We start from the raw sequence: 19,447 nt of genomic DNA, 5'->3' as shown, positions 1-19,447 counted from the left end.
TAGAGGGAGATTTTAATCTTAGCTCGTGCTGTGGGATAATCTAAAAAACACATGCACGGCCCAGTTCTTTTGAAAAATGTATTGAAGTGATCACTGCTGCTCCTAAATCTGGGTGTGAACAGCAACAGAGCCCAGGCAGAGTGGGTGGCTCTCTGGGGACTCTTCAAGCAGTGTGAAGCACCACACAGCGCATGGGAGTGGAGGGACAGCCCTCGGAAACACAAGGAGTTGCCACTACTACTGGTATTAACTAGGTGCAAGAGAAGTTTTGCTTCCATTTATTTTAACTTCTGGCTGATTATGGAGTCTCTGTGTGCAAACTCCACGGATCTCAGCCGGGATGTTCAGGACACATCCAGGGCTGCCTGTTCAGAGCTATGCCAGAGGTCCTGCTCCTCTGCAAAGCCAGGAGAGGGGCTCCAGCTCCTGCAGCAGCTTCCTGAGGCCTTTGACTTATTTTCTGTTTGTATGGCACTGCTTAGGGGGAGTTTTTATAATGCTTTGCAATTAAAAGGACACTTGGAGCCTAATTCAGGCTGGGTTTTGTGATGGGAACTGAATTTAATGCACTTAGTGCTCTGTGACTGAAGACAACTCTGGAATGGGAGAACATGTGGAAAGTATTTCAGAAGATCTGTATGTACAAAAACATAGGGTGCTTTAAATGCAGTTAGGGGGTCCAGCTCAAGGTTCTGCTGAAGCTCATTCGAGTGTGGCAGCTGGAAGTGATCCTGCAGCCAGGGGCTGCAGGGGGCTCAGTGGAGAAGCCCCTGCCCTGCCCCTGTCCCAGAGTATCCCAGGAGCAGGGAGCAGACAGGCTCCTGCAAGGAATGCCAGACTCTCCTCAGATGGATTTTGCAGCATTTGATATGATCAATACATGGAGCATTGTTTGTTGGGCTGGAAACAGGAGCTGGAGCAGGGGGAGCAGGGCACAGGCAGCCCTGGGGTTGTGCACAGGAATTCTGGCAGCTGGGCTGGCACTTGTGGCCAAATGAAGCGTGGTTTTCACTTCATGTGTCTGCTGAGGCAGAGCTGTGATTTTGGGGTCCATCAGGAGCCATGTGGGGGTTCTCTGCAGGGTGCAGAACCTGCGGGTGGTGCTCCAGGCTTTGGCTGCAGCATCCCTGCCCCTTTGGGAGGCAGAGCTGCTGTGGGGCCACATAAATGGGGACAAGGTGGAGCTCTTGGAGAGCCTTTGGGAGCATGGCAGTGGTGCCAGGGCTGCTGGCTCTGCAGGAACTGAGTCCTGAGTGCTCCAGGCTGGCCAGGCCTGGCCCTGCTGTCCCCAGGCTGTCCAAGGGGAACGGGCACGCCGTGGCCACTCATCACTTTTAATGGCTCCACTCCACTGCAGCTTAGAGCCAATTAATTTTATGAATCCTATTTGTAGCTCCTGTTCCTCCTTATATAATCCTCATTTGTTTCAAATGAGCAGAGAGTGTGCCCCTGAGATTCTAAACATACCTCTTTATTAGTTCAAACAGAAACTGTTACCTACAGAAGCTAAACTTAGCACTAATGTATGAAATGAGATGAAGAGTTCCTTTTAAATCCCCTACCAGGTGTTAGATAACAGGGACTGTGCTGGGAGGGGGAGCAGGGGGCTGCAGCGTGCTGGGAACAGCACTTTATGGTCTATTGTATTTATTTCGCCAGGAAGAAATAGCTTAAACCCCAAAAAGGCAGGCAGTGGGTGGGTGGGTGGCTGCACAGCTATAAGTCCCTGTGCCCCATAACGTCACACACACCAAGGCTGGCCTCCCTCTGCCCTCATGAGAGGCTCAGAGAGTGTCTCAGGAGCAGTTTCACAGCTGAAAACCCCATCTGAATGGTCTTTACCCCTGCCTTGCCACACGCCCCAGTGTCTCATGCTGCTGAGCTTGCTGGATGCCCCGGCTGGGCTATCGGTCTCCCATCTCCAAGATTCCCTTCCCGGCCTTGGGGTTCACCTCCCAAGGATATTCCTGTACAACCTGAAGCATGAGAGAACCCAGACTGTTTAAGGTATGGAAGATTTTAATGAGCCAAGCTGGAAAATGTTCAGCTTTTCTAGTAAGAACAAAGTTAGAGAGTGCGAGGAGGAGGGAGAGGGAGCAGCCACGGCAGAGTCCAGGGAATTCTGGCTTCGCTGTGTTGCAGCTGTGGCACCCTCCAAAATCAACATGCATCACTCCTGCCACAGGGTGACAGATTGCTTGGACATCTCAGCAGGATTTTTCTCCAAATTGCAACTCCTGAAAGGCCTGGATTCAGCCAAGTTCATTTTCTGTGCCATACCCAGAAAGGAGGAAGAGCAGAGGTTCTCCAGTGGGATTTCTGCACTGGGAGAAGCAGGGCTGGGAAGACTTGGGGGTGTGGGAGAGCTGGGACTGCCCCAGGCACAGGTTTGGAGGAAGGGGCTTTTTTCGAGGTTTTTGGGGATGTATTCAGCAAGGTAATTTTTACCCTTCACCAGCCCAATCTATGCGTGTCAAAGGCAAATTCCCGACTTCCTTGAACAGCTCGTCCTGCAAAAGCTGTTGCTTGAATTAAGCTGCAGGAGTGTAGATGAGAAAAAAATTGCTTTTCCTCTGAGGATGTTTGTCAATTCCTCTCCATTAGGAGCCCAGCACACTCCGAGGCAAAGATGAAAAGTGAGGATCAGATGAAAGGATGGGAATGATCACTCAGGTAACTCAGGGATGTGACACACGCTGTCACCATGGAGATCCCCCACCAGCTCTTCCCAGGCAGTGCTGGGAACACCAGGGGCACATTTGGCATCTCATTGCTCTGGGAATATTAAACCTGCCTGTGGAGTGATGCTCATCAGGCCTGGAATGGTTTGGGGTTAGTGGCAGCCATATCTTGATCAGATGGTTGGGTATTATGATTTTGAACCCAGGGATTATCCCAGGTGTTCCCATGTGCAGTGGGCAAGCAGGGGGTGCAGTTCAGGTGTTCTGGGGTTTGTGGCTGCTCAGAAAGCTGTGGGTTTGACTGCTGGATGAAGCAGGATAACTTTTGCTGTGGCTTACCCTACATTCCTTGTACTTTCAGGTATCTGTACACTGATTTTCCTGATCTCTGACTTGGAAAGCCTCTCTTCACTGCAGTACCTGCTCCCCAGGTGTGTGGACCCAGCCTTAACAAAGCTTTGACCCAAGAAATGCAATCAGATGTAGCTTTTTAGCTTGTCTTTACAATCTCCCACCAGTGCAGCTAGGAGTTGGATGGATCCAATCTCCGATGGATTCAGGTGCATTTCCTCCTTCTCCCATCACTTCAGGGTTGGCAGCAGAAAGGTGACCGTGGTTTTAAATGAAATCAAAATGTTGCTCTCATCCTCTTGTGTCCCTAAAACAGTTTAGTGCCACTGTAATTATTAGCATTCTCATTAAGAACAGTTTAGCTAAAAACCAACACACAAAGACGCAGTGACTTCATCAGAGCGATGCAAATCCAGATAAAGCAGGTTCCTAATTCACTTCCATGCTCTGAAATAAATCCTCAGAGCATCAATTACTGTATCTCTTGTAAAGCAATTACTATCAGCCTCCATTGCTCCCCTTTACACATTTTAATTTAATCATCATTTTTGCTTTAAAATACAGGGTAAGGAGTTTCACAGTTCCTCAGGAAGAACTAAAGCAGACAACAACAAAAAACCCCTGTAAAAGCAGAAATTACTTTCTTTTGTAATCAGGTTGATTAGACTCATGTATAATCATACACAGCAGGTGGGAAGATTAACATTTCACTAATTCCTAGTGGTCATTACTGCAAGGAAATTTAATCTGCAGAGTTCACAAGGATTGCAGTTGCATGCTGGTAAAGCTCATATAAAAGACAGAGCAAAAAACAACACAACTTTGTATTCTGGAATCCAGTTTTCCTCTGAACTCTTTTGGCCTGCAGGCAATACACATACACCAGGATCTTCTACTTAATTGAGAAATAGATTTGTATTGATCAGGCCCACTTAACAAGCACATTCAGACCTGTTCCTGCTCTCAGTTACTCGGGTGGGGGATGCAGGCAGACCCCAGAGGGTTGAGCTACCTGATAAAACAGATATTTTTACAGCAAATGCATTTTTCTGTGTGGGGGCTGAGAGTGAGTTCTCATATTTGGATCAATTCAGAGTAATTCTGCTGAAGTTGAACAACTTATTAATTTCTTCCTATGAAAACAAAATGTGACATAATTATTGTGATCAGGTTCTGCTTCACTAACCTGGATGGGGATTACTCTAAAATAAAATGCCCAGCAGCTCAGTGAGCAGGTTCTGGTCATCTGCCACTCCTGCACCTCTGATCTCTGCACTCCTTATTTCCAGTTGCTCCCAGCAGGAGCCTTTCCAGCCACGTCCAGTGCTGCAGCTCAGGGTGGTCTGGGACTAAGCTGGGATTGCTTGAAGGGACATTGGATGCGTAAGTTGGGGTGACTGCTCTGCTTTTCACTTGTGTGGGGTCTGGCTGGGATTGAGCTGGTCTCTGTCTCCCACAAGGGAGATGAAAGGGCAGAAGGGAAGGCAGAGCTAAGCCTAAACTGGACAGGATTTCTGAGTGGGAGGTGGAAGCAGATCCCAGGGAAGCACGGCCTGATTCCTTGTGCTGCACCTCCTGCAGATGCCAAGGGCACAAACCCATCAGGAAGCTGGAGAAGGATGGGGAGGAAGAGTTCAAACTGGGCACATTGTGCTCAGTGTTGCGGATTTGGCTGGGAACTGGGAGCTATTCCCACAGATAATAACATCTCCCTGCAAATGAAGCAAGGGGTTATGTTCGATTGAACGTGATTGAAATCGCATCCCACAGACAAGCAGGGAGTGGGAAGGAGGGAGCCCTGAAGGAGCCCCCTCACTCCTGCCCTCCTGACGCTGGGCATGTCCCATCTTTGGGTTAAAAGGATGCCCAGGAGCCCCGTGGGGCTGCAGGGAGCACAAAGCCAACAGGACAGCGTCAAGGAGCTGACACTAACGAGGATAACAAAGTTAATGAGTCAACAACGAGGCAAGTTAGGCCATCGATACACACGGTAACAAGCACCCCTGAATCACCAGGGATCTGCTGCTGTAATGATGCTGATGTGAGAGCAATGGCCCTGAGCTATTTCAGACCACGTACACTGAATTTTGGCTGACGCTTATCAGTTTATGTGCAGGGAAATTTATAGCACGGAACTGAAATGAAACAGTGCTTTGGACAGGGAAAAATGGATTGCAGGTGCAAACAAGCATGAAATGAAAATCTACTAATGAGTTTCCATTAGCAGCTAAATACATAATCGAATAATTTTTAGCCAACATAGAGCAATGAGAAAATCAATTTATTCCTCCTAAGTACTTCTCTATGGATTGATGCTCTAGCTCAGCTCAGGCTGGTTTTAAGTGAGAGCTGAGCTTGGGATTCAGCTAAAGCAGAGCATGGGTTTGCTTCTCCTGAGTATGAATGGAATGTATTTTCCTTGGAAACCCTAAATATCATAAGGTAAAATACGTATAGTTATATATCTTCATTAAAAATGGAGTATTTCCATCTGAAAGCTAAAGAATAAAATATTCCAGGAAGATAGAGCAGCACTGGCACATAATTGACTCAGAAATACCCATCAGTGAAGTAAGGCGTGTTCTTCACTGCTCTTGAAGTAACAGGATCCTCAATTTCCTTTCTTTTTGCCTTAAACTGCCTCTGCTCTGGATTCCCTTTGCCTGGTGTTTCACACCTGATTCAGTTATGGGAAATATTTTTCTTGAGGCCCTGGCACAGGGTGCCCAGAGCAGCTGGGGCTGCCCCTGGATCCCTGGCAGTGCCCAAGGCCAGGTTGGACACTGGGGCTTGGAGCAGCCTGGGACAGTGGGAGGTGTCCCTGCCCATGGCAGGGGTGGCACTGGATGGGCTTTAAGGTCCCTCCCAACCCGAACCAATCTGGGATTTGTGTTCAAATTCAATATAAAAGATACCTCAAAATACCTTGTTTTCCTAAGAACTTGTTTCTATCTGTGAACTTGAAACCAAAAAGAGATGTAAATTGTCTGGATGTGGCTGGAATTTCAAAAGCTCATTTAACTCATTTTGCCTAAGAAAACGCCCATATTTTGGACCCATCTAAAGGCAATTTCCCATTTCCAGCTGGCTTCCTATCAAACCTTAGCATGCTTTACAGCAGGCAAATGAGAAATTCGGTATTTCCATGTCTTTCTGCAGAGCTGGGAATGCTGGGGGAGCCTGGAGATCCCCACGAGGTCTCCCTGAGTGCACCCACCTGGATGCCCTGGGCAGGTGAGTGGTGACAGGTGAGAAACCAGGCACACAAGAAAGTCAAAGATTAGTCAGGAAACACCCTCTCTCCACAGCCTCTTTAGCTGCACCCTGCAGAGCCAGCTGAAGTGGATCTTCCTTCCCATCTCCCTCTAAAACTCTAAATGAGAAACAAATAAAAGTTTATATGCTTCTATAGCCCCTGCCATAACCCCGTGTATCAGGCAGCTTCCTTTATCTCCCACCGGCTGGAAATCTCACATTTTCATTGCCTGAATCACCAGATGCATCCATCAACCCTGACAAATGCCTCCAAACCACTAAATCACACCACTCCATCTCAATGGGCTACATAATCATTGTCAGGCTGACAATAAATTTGGGAATATCTCTGTTCCACACTCCAATATCTCCAGCTTCTACCAGGGCTGAGAAACTGCAGCAGGAAAATGGGATCCTAAGTTATGTTTAAGAGTTTTTTGGTCTCTCAAAAATTTGATAAACTCATGAATTTCTGTCAGGCTGGTTTATTTTTAGAAAAAAAAAAAGGGTCGTTTTTCTACCCACAGGGATAACTCGTGGAGTAAGAGATTTTTTCCAAGAATAAGGTTATAGCTTAGTAAGGACAAAAATATAGAAGGGGAGAACTATTTCCTGCTCTCCTGGGGAGAGCCTGGCATTCCAGAGGACGCCGAGCTGCCCAAGGGTGGCACTGGGAGGGGATGGCAATATCCCTACAGCTTCCAGAGGGCAGGAACGCAGCAGAGCATCCCCTGCTGGCTCTGTGTGACAGGACCTGCACCCACAGGGCAGTGCCAGGACAACGCCGAGGCCATCGCAGGTCAAACTTTGGGATTGCTTACAAAAAAGGAAAAGTTGGGCTCTGGACACACGAGCAAAATGCCCTGAGGATGCCATAAATCAGCTGAGCTGGGAGAGCCTCGTCTCCCGTGCACTGAAAGCCAGGCCGTGCAAGGGAACTTGATAACCTTAATTAACGAGCTCCTCGTTGTGTTCCTGCAGAGCTGGGTGAGGGCAGGGAAGTGCTGCTGCCTCAGATAACCTGGATTTATCCAGGGCCACACACAGATCCTGCTTCCAGCACAATCCAGGAGCACACACAGATCCTGCCCCACTGTGCCATAAACTGGTTTTATGGGCCTGCTGCTGCTCCATGGTCAGAGTTTAAACAGACGTTTAAATCCCAGAATCCCAGGATGGTTTGGGTTGGAAGGGACCTGAAAGTTCATCCCATTCCCCCCCCTGCCCCAGGCAGGGACACCTTCCACTGTCCCAGGCTGCTCCAAGCCCCAATGTCCAGCCTGGCCTTGGACACTGCCAGGGATCCAGGGGCAGCCCCAGCTGCTCTGGGCACCCTGTGCCAGGGCCTCCCCACCCTCCCAGGGAAGGATTCCTTCCCAATATCCCATCCAGCCCTGTCCTCTGGCAGTTAAAAGCCCTTACCCCTTGTCCTGTCACTCCATCCCCTGTAAAAAGTCCCTCTCCACCCTTCTTGTTTCATTCTAAAACAGGTTTCATAGAAGATGCAGGAATATAAACATTTCCTCTTCAATGCTTCTAACCCAAATTCAGAAGCCTCGTGTCTGTGTGTGGGATGCTCTGTGGGAATGTAGGAAGTCTTTGTTTTCAGTTCATCCATGAATCTTGATGTTTTAAAAGTGTATTTATATGCACCTATTTTCCTCCACATTGTGCCCAAAGCAAGGATCCCACTCATTGCTCTGCAGCCTTACAGCATTTCCTTAGCTGAGTGCTATTTATTACATTTTTAATTTTGAGGCAGGTCAAAAAGGAGACTTGCCCGGGATTTTCACTGGGGTTTTGCCACCCAGTTCCCCCTGAAGCTGAGTGTGTGATTTTGCTGTAGGAAAAAAACCCCAAAAAACAAACAAACAAACAAAAGCTGATTTTGCAAGAATGCAAAACCTGTGCTGGTATCAGTGGGAGTTGTGTGTCTGGAGTGATTAAAGACCACAGGCACTGGTATGGAACCAGCCTGGGGTCTGGGGTGAGTGTGCTGAGCTTCCAGAGAAATTCCCTGCAAGAAGGGCTGTCTCAGGTACTCGGGGAAGAAGGATCTCTCAAACTGTCATGCCTGTAGATAACTTCCACTCCTATTTTTCCCCCAACATCACCTGATTTACTCCAGTGATAACTCCAACGTGCCGTATAAACATTTATTTCTTTGACAACCCAGTTTGCTGTTAGAAAAATGCCCAGAGCTGGGAGCTGTTATGGCAAGTGACAGGTAAAAACCCAGCATGTGCAGCCCGACTCTGTGCAGGATCTGCACTTGTAATGCCTGAGCAGTGCAGCACAAGTCACAACCCACAGCCACCTCCTCGCACTGCGGGAGCCACCAGGGACAGGCCAGGCAGGTTCTTTCCAGCTTTTGTCACGCTCAGTGCTAACAGGGCTGGGATTGAACTCTCTGAAATGTTTCTCAGTGCTAAGGACTCGCAGAAATGATCCTTGCAGACTGATTGCCCCCCAGACCAATTTTGCAACCCACTGTTTCACCCAGGTTTTCCTGTCACAGGCATCACAAAGTGACACCTGAGCCCGAGGCTCCTTTGGTGTGAGGAGCAGCCAGGAGCTGGGCAGGAGGGGACTTTCCCAGCTGGGGATTATGAAAGAACATCTTCATTTCCCAGCCAGACTCCGAGGTAAGGGTGTAAACCAGCCAGGCACAGCGCCAGGGTGAGCAGGGCTGTCTGCTGCCATCTTGAACCCCCCAGAAAAGGCTGCTCCAGGTGGAGCAGAGCTTTGCCTCATCTTGTTGTTGAACAGACATTGGGTGCTCAGGGTCTCTGTGCCTGTGGAGCCACAACCTGCAGCTGGAGCTTCATTCACAAACATCCTCAGAGGCTCCTGTGCCATGAAACCCAGGCAGGATGGGTCTGGCAGGCTCTCCCCTCCTCCCTGAGTGCTGGCGGGGACTCAGGAGCAGCAGACATGGATGGGATGGGTGCAGGGCTGCTCCAGACCTGCTGGAACACAGACACCTCTCTGGTGCTTCATCAGTGCTTTCCACAGAAAGAGCATTTTGGAAGGAGCAGAAAAATGCTTTGTGCAATTAAAAATACCCAAAAGGACTCGGGCTGGTAGGATGTAAAGAACTAAATGCCCAAATCAGCTTTCTCTTCCTGGAAGAGATCCACAGCACAGATGCTGTTGGGTGTTTTGTCTTTCCCGTGGCTCTGTCCTGTCCTTCCTCTGCTGCCTGGACCTCTTGCTCTGCCCTGACACTGCAGTGCCACGCTTGATTTATCCAAATAATGGTCTTTTGAAGAAAAATGCCCCTTTGCTCAGTGCTGAGGGATGGCTGAGTCAGGGAAAGCAGCGCTTGGACGTTTTCCTGGGAGGTTGCTGTGTCCTGCTGGTCAGGCCCTGGTCCAGCTCATCCCCTGGGAGCTGCTGACGCTGCAGACCCTCAGGCTGCAGCTTTTCCTGTTAAAAACCCCACAAACAACCTCCCTCCCTGCTGGATGAAATAGGAACTTGCATTTTTCCTGATTTCCATGAAGCAATCCATTAACCCCGGGATGCAAAGTAGCTTTTCCACACAGGCAGCTACCCAGACGTGATTTCCAAGTGAGATCGTCCTTAATGGGATGGTGCATGGGATTGGCAGGTTTGGGAAGCTGTGGAGAACGAGATTGTTGTCACTTAGATGGGCCCAGAGCACCCCATCTGTATTCTGGGGATGTTTGGGCCAGGGTGGGTGTGCTGTGATCCCTGTCAGGCGCTGCAAGTGCAAACCTTCACTTCTGTTTTCATGAAAATCAAATCTAGATCATAAGGAGGCAGCTCTATTGTTGGCACCTGGTTTGCTCTGTTAAAATACATCTTTCTTTTTTAAATTAATAATTGTAATAGACATTTATTTACGTGGAATGCTCACACTTACTGCTCTGACTTTTCCCAGGGAAATAATTATAATAAAAGGAAAGGAAGTGACCTCAGTACTGGCCAAATGCAGCTACCATTAGTGAGACACAGCTTTGCAACTGGGCAAAACATTCTGCCTTGCAGGAGCTTCAAGAACAGTTTTATTCCTTTGAGCTAAATCATTTTTGAATGAAAAGCATTAATCAGCCACTGCTGAAGAACATTCAGCTGTTCTTTCTGCTGGTGCCAAAAGGAATCTGCTCCTTTTACCTCTACAAAGATGCTGGAGCAGAGTTTTTACTGGAATCCTGTTTTGCTCAAAGGCTTGTGCTTAGAAGTTTGTAAGAGGTTGAGGAATTGGGCATGAGGTGCAGGCCACTGCATCCAGCCAGGACAAACTGAGTCTGCTTGGGGGTTTTGTGTTCCAAAAACGAGTCATGAGGCACTTTTTGATATGGTTTAGTGGGCAGAAGGTATTTGGGTGAAGGCTGGACTTGGAGGGCTTTTCCAGCCTGAAGGATTCTGTGACTCTGTGGATGCACTGAACCCCTGAGGCTGCTGCAGCCCAGCTGTGCTGGCTCTGCCTTTCCCCAAACCCCCCACGTGTGACAGCTCCCATGGATTCGGTACCTGGTGTGGTGGTGATGGACAAACCCCAGAGCAGACACCTGACACTGAGAGCAGATCTCCAGAATTGCCTTCTCTGGGGGGGGTTGAGCTCTTTGGGTGTTGGGGCTGTGTGAGGACAAATTATAACAGAAATAAATAATGATGTGGGAGGTGTCGAGGTGGTCTGGGAGAAGGAGGCAGGAGTGGGAGTGGATAAAAAAAAATGTAATTTTTTCAAGCCAGCTCAGCAGTCCCCTGTGTGCAGCCTAATTTCGGAGATAATTGGTACATGATTTCCTGAGTGGAATCTTTTGTTATCTGTGCCCTGCAAACCAAACAAAGCCCTGGCTAATTCCGGATAACTGGGGGGGATTCCGTAGTTACCCTGCAGTGAGAGGGGGGACTGGGGAACGATCTTTAAAGATCACATCAGCTAATTCGGAGCTGCTGGCAGTTAAAGCAGCCTGGTCACCAAGGGGCTGTGAGCAGCAGCAGCCTCGGTGAATTCCAAAGGCAGGGAGAAGGGAAATGCTGCTGATCTCGCCTTGGTGCGCCAGGATCAGCCCTGAGCTGAAGGAAAAGCATGAGAGAATTCACTGCTTTGTGTGCGGAACTACTCCTCAACCCTCTGAAGGGCTCAGAGAGCTCCTCCTTGAACAGGGAGTGTGGGGCAGGTTTGGGAATTACCATCCAGATCAGGCTCAACAGGACATTTGGGAATGCTGGGAGCTGCTGGGCACTCGATGGGCAGGAGGTAAAAAACCCCACAATGGAAAAGTACCAACACTCGGGAGATGCTGCTGCTGTTTTCCCTGTTTTCCAGTGTTCTCCTGGCTTCAGGTGGGATTCTCCACTTTAATGAGGCCTTTGGGTTGGCTGATGGAGGGAGAAGGATGGAGTCACATTTCTCTGTGCTTCCCAGGAGAAAGACAGGAACAATCCCAAACTCTTCTCCAAAACCAGGTCCTGGGAGCTCAGTAGGCTGAAATAACCTGATGAAGACCCACAATTCACCCAGCAAAACCAGGTAAATGATTTTCAGCTTACTCAAAATGATTACAGTGGATTTAGACAAAATTTGTTGAAGAAGTCTGAGCAAGAAGGAAAGAAAATGATCAGAAAAACCAACAGCTTTGAGATGTTTCTGATTTTTGTTTGAAAATGGTGCTTCCATTTCACAGGTAGCACCAGCAGGTCAGAATTTATTCCCAATTTAACCAGTCCTGTGGTGTTTAAATTCAATAAAAAGGTAAAACTCTCCTAGAAGCTGTTTTTTAAAATCCTGCTCCCTCTTTTTTGAAGCCTGGAAGGTAGATAAAATGCAGTTCTCAGCAGAAGGATGTAATTGGGAGGAACTGTAATGGATGGGCCGTGTTTCTTTTTGAAGTTCCCATTGATCAGCACTGCTCAGATGATTTTTCTAATCCATAACTCAGGAACATGAAGGAATTGTCACTTAATTCTTTGGGTGTTTGTGTTTCACCTCCTAAGAAAACAGACTCTGGCCTTGATTCGGGTTGTTCTTGCACTGTGGTGTAAAGTGGGGAAGAATCACCCAACTCTAGTGGGGTTTTTTAAATTAAATTTTCCTCACATTAACCAAAACAGTTGTGTGATTTCTTTTTTATGTCTGACTTTGGTGTAAGAAAACTCCATCTAATACCTTCTGCTCCAAGAATGTGCTTTCAACCCGTGGAGCAGTAATTAAGAGATGATTCCCCCCCTCCTCTCCACTGGAGAGGCAGCTTGTGTTGAAAAACCAGCCCTTCACAAGGAGGAAAAACCATCTGTCCTCTCTCTTAGGAAAGAGATCATTTTTTTATGCTCACATTAGTTGAACCTCCATGTAATAACTTGTTTCCATAAGGAAGGCACCCAGCAGGATGAATTTCCATGCCCCTAATTGACACAGCTCTGATGGCAAAGCTGCCAGAGGAGCTCTGGCCACAGCTGTTGGGAAGATTGGGGAGTTGCAGTCAGATGCTTGACCAGCCCTGGGACCACGGGTACAGAATCCCTCTGGAATTGTGGATGTGCAGAAAAAATGTCCTGGTGGTTAAAGTGCTGCTTGCTCTGACAAAACACCTTCCCTGCATGGCCAGCTCCTGCCAGGTCGGGATCTCTTTGAATTTCATTATCTCAGCTGAAACCAAACGCCCTGGGCAGGAATTTCTAAAGAGAAAACACTGAAGACTTTGAGGATCTCACATAAATCTCTTCTGGATCCATATAAGCTCTGAGTAGGGGGGAAACTGGGTCCCAGAGAGAGCTCCTGGCTTGGAGAAAAGGGGGAACACTCAAACCCTGGGGACAGGTACTCGAGTTCCTCACTCTGTTTTGATAAGAGAAGGAAAAATTATGCTCCTGCTTGAGGAAACGATGGTGATCCAGAATTCAGAATAACAGTAATTAATAAATAATGAGGGGAATTGTGAAGAAAATGAGTTTTTCAAGGACTCTGAAGAACGTATTTGGAGCTGAGGTCTGGAACCTGCAGGCAGAGAACTACAACCTTCATCCAACTGCACATTGATCAGAGGTTTGGTAATTAGCTGCTTCTAAAATGTCTTTTGCAGCTGATCTGATATTAATGAAGTGGTTTGGAGCAATACTTCCCACTGGTTTGAAGAAAAAGGAGGAAAAAGGTGATTTGTTCTATCAGACTGTCTTCAAGCAGCAGTTTTTAAGGCTGATGTATTTGTAGTGTGGGTTTGTCCTGCTGCTTACCCCTGCTTTTCCATTTCTTTATCAAGGACTGACTAATAATTCTTCATAACGGCCTTTTGGGTGTTTTTGGCATCTATTTTTGCCCCGAAATCTCCTCATCCTTCTCCCTTTAGGAATCCTCTCAAATCCCTCTCCATGCTCAGACACTTGAGGACAAGCTGTGGCCATTGTGTAAGTGCAGAGCACAATCCAAATGGAAATGAAAACAATTAAAAATACATGACAAGCAGGTATTTAGAGCCTGGATTTCTTAATGGTTCATTTCCACTTTTTGACTAAATTAAGTGTTGCTTTCATCTATTTTTAAAGGAATGTCTATTCTCGGTCGGGAGCTGCCCTGTTCCATCTGTTCCTTCGATGGTTTCGCTTCATCCCAAGTATACAGCCCCACTGGCTGTGGCAAAACCACGAGTTTTTATGGCACCACAGATGAGGATTCACACAAACCAGGGCTCTGTTACCTCCAGGACCCTTTGGAAAGTCCAGTCCTCTGCAGTTAATGACTATTCCCATTACTGCCATGGTCCTGGCACTTACGGGATGGATTTTGGGACCTGCTGGAAGGTGTGGAGGCTGCGAGTGCTGCCTGTATCAAACCCATTCCTGGTAATCCAAGACCCAGCCTGTGCTGTGCTGAAATTCCTGTATCTATGGCTGGAATTCCACTTCCATTCCCATATCTGTGGCTGGAATTCTGCTTCCATTCCCATATGAATGGCTGAGCAGGATGATAGGAACTGGTCACAGGGCTCTTGGCAGTCGCTCTGCTCGCACCTTGGGAATCTCATTCTCATTGTCTGACAATCAGGGACTGGGAGAACAAAAACTTGAGGTTTTTTGCCTGTTAATGACAGGCAAAATGAGAGGACTAATGACTGTAAAATGCAGCATGTGAAGAAGATATTTGCATGTCCCTCACTCTTTTGGGTGGCTCAAGTGGATGTGGATCACGGATCTGTCTCCTTTGATATAACAGGTATTGGGACTGGAATTCTGAAGATGTCATGGATTCAACCCCTTACAGGCAGGATGGGTGCAGGGATGGATGGCCCGCTGCCCCTTGGGGTTCCTCCACAGCCTCTCCAGAGGCAAAACCTCTGCTGCAATTCCCAGGCTGGGAGACAAATATCCCTTGGCAGCTTCCCACGAGTCCGTATTGATCAGGGCAGCGCTGCCCTTTTGTTTCGTGCTGAACAACCCAGAGTTTGGAATTGAGACCTGTCAGGAGCTGAGGGCCTTAACAGAGCAGGCTGGCAGGAAGAGGGCTATAAATTTCCCAGGAATTCACGCCATGGTTAACACTGGGGAGGAACAGGCTGCACACAGACGGCCCTGCCATGCAAATCCCGATCGATGTGCTGACAAATACCCTGCTGCATCCTGCTGCCTCACTCAATATTTCTTCAAATAGACGGAATTTAGGAGGTAGGGCAAGGCATAACTTTCCACCTGAAGTGATGCATGGGTGGGAGGTATTGTGGAACTAATCAGAAGTGGATGGATGAGCTTTGTATCTGCCTCACTGTTTATTTCACATATCTGCTGCTAAACTGTATTCAAAAGGCTCTAATTGAAAAGGGACCTGCTTGACATGTGAAGCACCATTTGTCCAGTGTGTATTCTGAAAAGGCAGTACGATATCCTGGGGATAAATCCAGGAATTGACAGGAATCTAGGTCAATACATTTATGCAGGAAAACAGAAACCCCCTTCAAGCAAGTTCCCCTCAAGCCCCACAACTCCATCAGGCGTTGCCCAGCATCTCCACCCTTCCACAGGGCTTTTCTGGAGCACCCAACTTCTCATGCCCTTCAGTGCCAACCAAACTCTGCCTGAAGATCCCCCTCAGCTCCTCAGGTGTCTCCAGCTCTCTGTCCTTTGCCACTGTTGCCCAGCCCAGCCCCAACCACCCCCTGCTCCTCTGTGCTGAAGCAGAAGACAGTGTCTGCAGAGGTGCAGAGGCTGCCAAAGGTGATGGCCGAAGTGTTTTCATCTTTGCTGCTTGCTGTTGGACAGTGAGAAAAATCAGGGAAAAGGAGATACTTGATGTGCAAAAGGAACCTATAAAGTAGGTTTTCCAGAGCAGCTGTGGCTGCCCCATCCCTGGATGGTCCAAGCCCAGGCTGGGTGAGACTTGGAGCAACCTGGGATGGTGGAAGGTGTCAGGGATGGGACTGGATGAGCTTTATGTGGAGGGGACTTCCCCACTTTTGGACACTCCAGGAGGGAGCTGGCTGTGCTGGAGGGGGATTCTCACTGAGCTCCCACTGCCGTGTGAACTGGGAATTTGGGGGAGGTTTGGGGGGGTGACAAACATGCACTGCAAGGAGAAACTTGGACTGACACTTGACAACTCCTCTGTTTTGTAAATTCCAGAGGAATTTGAATTGCATGGTGGTTTTTCACTTGCAAATGTTGCAGACTTGTTATTTTTCCCTTATATTTTAAGCTTATAGCATTGCATAATTTTTATAACTCTGTCCTTGTGGAGGAACAAGCAGAGAGCAATATCTCTGGAATAATTCCCTTGCAACAGCAATCTGCTTTTGCCTGCAGACAAAATAATCCAAACCACGTTAATAGTTTTAATTTGCAGTGGTGTAAGAGCTGGTGCTTCTGGAAAGGTGATCTTTAAATCTGTGGTAAATTCTGATTCCTCCAGAAGAGCTGTGTGGGAGCTCCAGGTTTGTTAGCGGAGCAAAATATTGGAGCTACAAGATTGTTTGGAAATACCTTATGGAAGAGTAACTGGAGTAACCAAAGCAGATGTTAAACTGGAAGGACTGCAGTGGGGTTTGGTCCTGGGCAGGTTGATGCTAAGGGAGGGTGAAGCCAAATGCTTGAGGAGGGCTGGAAGGGAATATCAGACAATGGCAGGAGATGTTTAGATAAACAATAAACAACTGCTGAAGGCAGGCATTAAGAGATGAGTGGGAGAGAGATGTAAAAAGAAATGGAAGCGGGGAAGAAAAAGGTTGTAATGGAACGCTGAGAGGATGTGGTCAGCCTGTGCCAGTGGGATTCCTTTTGGTGCCATCAGGGATCGGTGGCTCATGGGACTGTCCCCAGCTCCTGGGGCAGGTGACACACCCAAGGCCAGCAAGAGGCTGCTCCAAACTGGTGGTGGAAAACACAAGTAAAATTGAAACTCATAAATGTTATGGTGGAGAGGAGGAGAGAAGAAAATGTTTTTTTTTTTCTTAATGCCAGCTGGCGCCTTGTCTTACGTGGAAGAGGAGGAGGAGGAGGTGGTGAAAGAGGAAGGAGGGAGGAGGTTGATTCTCCCATGGGAGAGGAGGAGGATGGGAAGTTGCTGAGGAAACCATTGGATTTCCTGGCATGATGTGATGGGGGAATTGGACCATCTCTCGATAGCAACAAAAATGCCTTTGCACAAAATTCCCATGTTTTCCTGGTTCAGAATAAGTCAGGGGAGCTGAGGGAGTTCTGTGGCCTCAGAAAGGAACTGGGATAACAGAGCTGTGGCCTCTAAGGAGGCCAAGACAAGGTGAGCAGAGCATCCCCGCTCTGCATCCGCCCCGCTGAGATGTGGCAGTGACACAGGAGGGACAGCACTGGAGCAACTCCCCGGGATTGTTTCCCTTCTCTTGTCATTGCCCTCCCCTGCAGCAAATGCCCTCAGGGTACTGAAAATAAACAGCTTCTCTTTTCCTATCATTTCCCAACAACACTTCAATTTCTGGGAGCCTCTGCCCATCCAGGAGCACGAGGCCCCAGAGATGCCCCCACACCATCTGCTGGTGCCTGGCTTTGGCATTCCAGGCTCTTGGCAATCCCCTCCAAAGCATTTCGGTGGGAAAAGCCCCATTTCCCCTCCTTTCCCAGACTGGAGCTCTCCCATTAATGGCCCCATTCCTGTCTCTGCCATGTGCAGTATAAATCCCACTTTAGCTTTGTGAGATCTTCACTGGGCTCTGTGGGCCATTGTGCAGTCATTCCACTGCTGCTGGGAGCATTTGGAGCCCTTCCTATTATTTGTCTTTATTCTAGGGAATAAATGCACGGCATTTGCTGCAGATGTGCCTCTTCTACTGAAAAAATTCCCCTCAGCATCAGGAATTAGCTCAGGCACAACAGGCAGAGGTGGAAACACACTCTGAAAATGCCACGCTGGCTTTTCCCAAACAGCAGTGGTGACATTTTGGATTGACACGATCCAAACCACTGCGGGAGTGCTTTGGGGAGCAGAGCGAGGGGCGGGGGTGCCCCTGCTCCTCAGCTTCCCAGCACTTGTTTTTCTGGATCTCCTTTGTCCAGGGGATTCCCCCCAGTTGCCACTCTGGCTCCTCTCTGGTGTTTTATTTAGAAAATTAAGTTGCTGTACAGTGTTCAGTGATCGTATTTAACGTGCCCTTGGATAACATTTAAATGTGGCACAGCAAAGCAAGCTGGGAGGAACCTCTCACACTGAGGCGAGAGCAAACTCATTTACAAAAGTACTTCAGTAGGAATTAAAATAAAATATCTGTTTTCCGCAGTCTCATTCTGATCCTTGTTGTCATTAACTTACTCCAAACCCCACTTGGTATTTCAAACTGGAGTAAATCATTGTGTCTTCCAATTAACTTCCATCCTCCAGACAACATAATGGGACTGATTTCATTCAACTCCGTTGTTTAATAAACATCTAAACAATTCTCTATCTCTGAGCCACACAGAAATGTGCACTTCTGGTATACTGAGCACGAGGTAATGGGAAAAAGGAAAATTACTGGAGAGAATTCATCTTGGGTTTGGTTTCTCAGTTCACCCTGGGAGCGATGGGCAAGGCCAGAGAATGAGCTGCTCTCCCAGCAATATTTCCAAGGAGAAAGTATTGCACTCCTGTTCCAAACCCTGGGATTTTTGGCTGCCTAAGCAAAGGCACTGCAGGGGGCAGCTGGAGGCTCAGCAACCCAGAGGGGGCAGGGATGTAGCAGTGACTATGAAATATGATTATTTCTATCACAGAGACAAGGTAGGAGCTGGGATGCTGGGACAGGGGTTGGAGACGGGCTGGAGGACTCGGTGTTCTGGGATCAGCCGTGGGCATGTGCAGAGCACCCAGCTAAATTTAAGGAGTAAGAGCCACCAAAGTGATGTGAGCTGAGCAATGCTGCAGTAAGAGAACTGTGCTGGTAAATTATTCAGTGCTTAAAAACAGAGAGAGCGTGGCTGAAGGGGCAGAGATGTGCTGCTGGTGTCCCAGCAGAGGCTGCAGCACAGGCAGCAGGACAAGGACAATGACCCCCGCTGAGGGTTCTGCTGAAGTGGGCAGGTTTGTAGCGCTGGCCCTGGTTACAAGGTGGGCAACACCGTGTAACAAGTGAATTATCCTGCTGCTGTCACTGCAGAGGGCTCTGTGTGCCCACAGGGTCCTGCATGGCTGCTGTGGGACAGGGCTGAGTGCTGGTGGATGACCTGGAAAGGGAATACTAACGTTGAGGAGAAGTCATTCTGCCTGATTTTTCCTTTTGAATATTCTCTCCAGCAGAGTGTTAGCAGATGCGTAATCAGGGAGGAGAAAGACTGTGGTGTCACTTATCACAGACTGGTTTGGGTGGGAAGGGACCTTAAAGCTCATCCAGACACCTTCCACTGTCCCAGGCTGCTCCAAGCCCCATCCAGCCTGGCCTTGGACACTGCCAGGGATCCAGGGGCAGCCACAGCTGCTCTGGGAAACCTGTTCCAACCCTGTTATCAAACTGATGGCACTTGAGCCTGGAATTTCAGCTTCTATGGCCTTTTCCAGCAGAGCCTTTGAAATGAAATGGGCTAAATCTATTCAAATAACAAGTGTCTTTGAGGAACACAATCTCCTCAGAGTATTCCTAGAGGAGGAAAGAAAAAAGAATGGATTCCTTGAACTCTTTGCTAATTACGGACCTGGAGCTGGGCTGTGGTGTGTGCACCCCAGCCTCTGAGACAGAGGGTCCTGGTTGGCATCACCCATG

The 19,447-nt window shown here is 48.2% G+C and overlaps 1 long non-coding RNA gene across 1 annotated transcript in view; it reads left to right on the top strand.

Moving 5' to 3' along the window:
• LOC108446962 overlaps positions 1-18,156 on the top strand; it is a 129,855-nt gene extending 111,699 nt beyond the window's left edge. Inside the window, exons 13-18 of the long non-coding RNA XR_001862305.1 lie at positions 2,605-2,673; positions 3,043-3,112; positions 4,322-4,415; positions 6,192-6,266; positions 8,806-11,793; positions 13,803-18,156. This is a non-coding gene — a long non-coding RNA (uncharacterized LOC108446962). The remainder of the gene's footprint in view (positions 1-2,604; positions 2,674-3,042; positions 3,113-4,321; positions 4,416-6,191; positions 6,267-8,805; positions 11,794-13,802) is intronic.
• Positions 18,157-19,447: the final 1,291 nt, after the last annotated feature.

The sequence above is a fragment of the Corvus brachyrhynchos genome, unplaced genomic scaffold, assembly GCF_000691975.1.
Source record: "Corvus brachyrhynchos isolate BGI_N302 unplaced genomic scaffold, ASM69197v1 scaffold95, whole genome shotgun sequence".
Lineage (NCBI taxonomy): Eukaryota > Metazoa > Chordata > Aves > Passeriformes > Corvidae > Corvus > Corvus brachyrhynchos.
The sequence above is the reverse complement of the archived record's forward strand: the minus strand, read 5'-3'. Positions and strand labels throughout refer to the sequence as shown.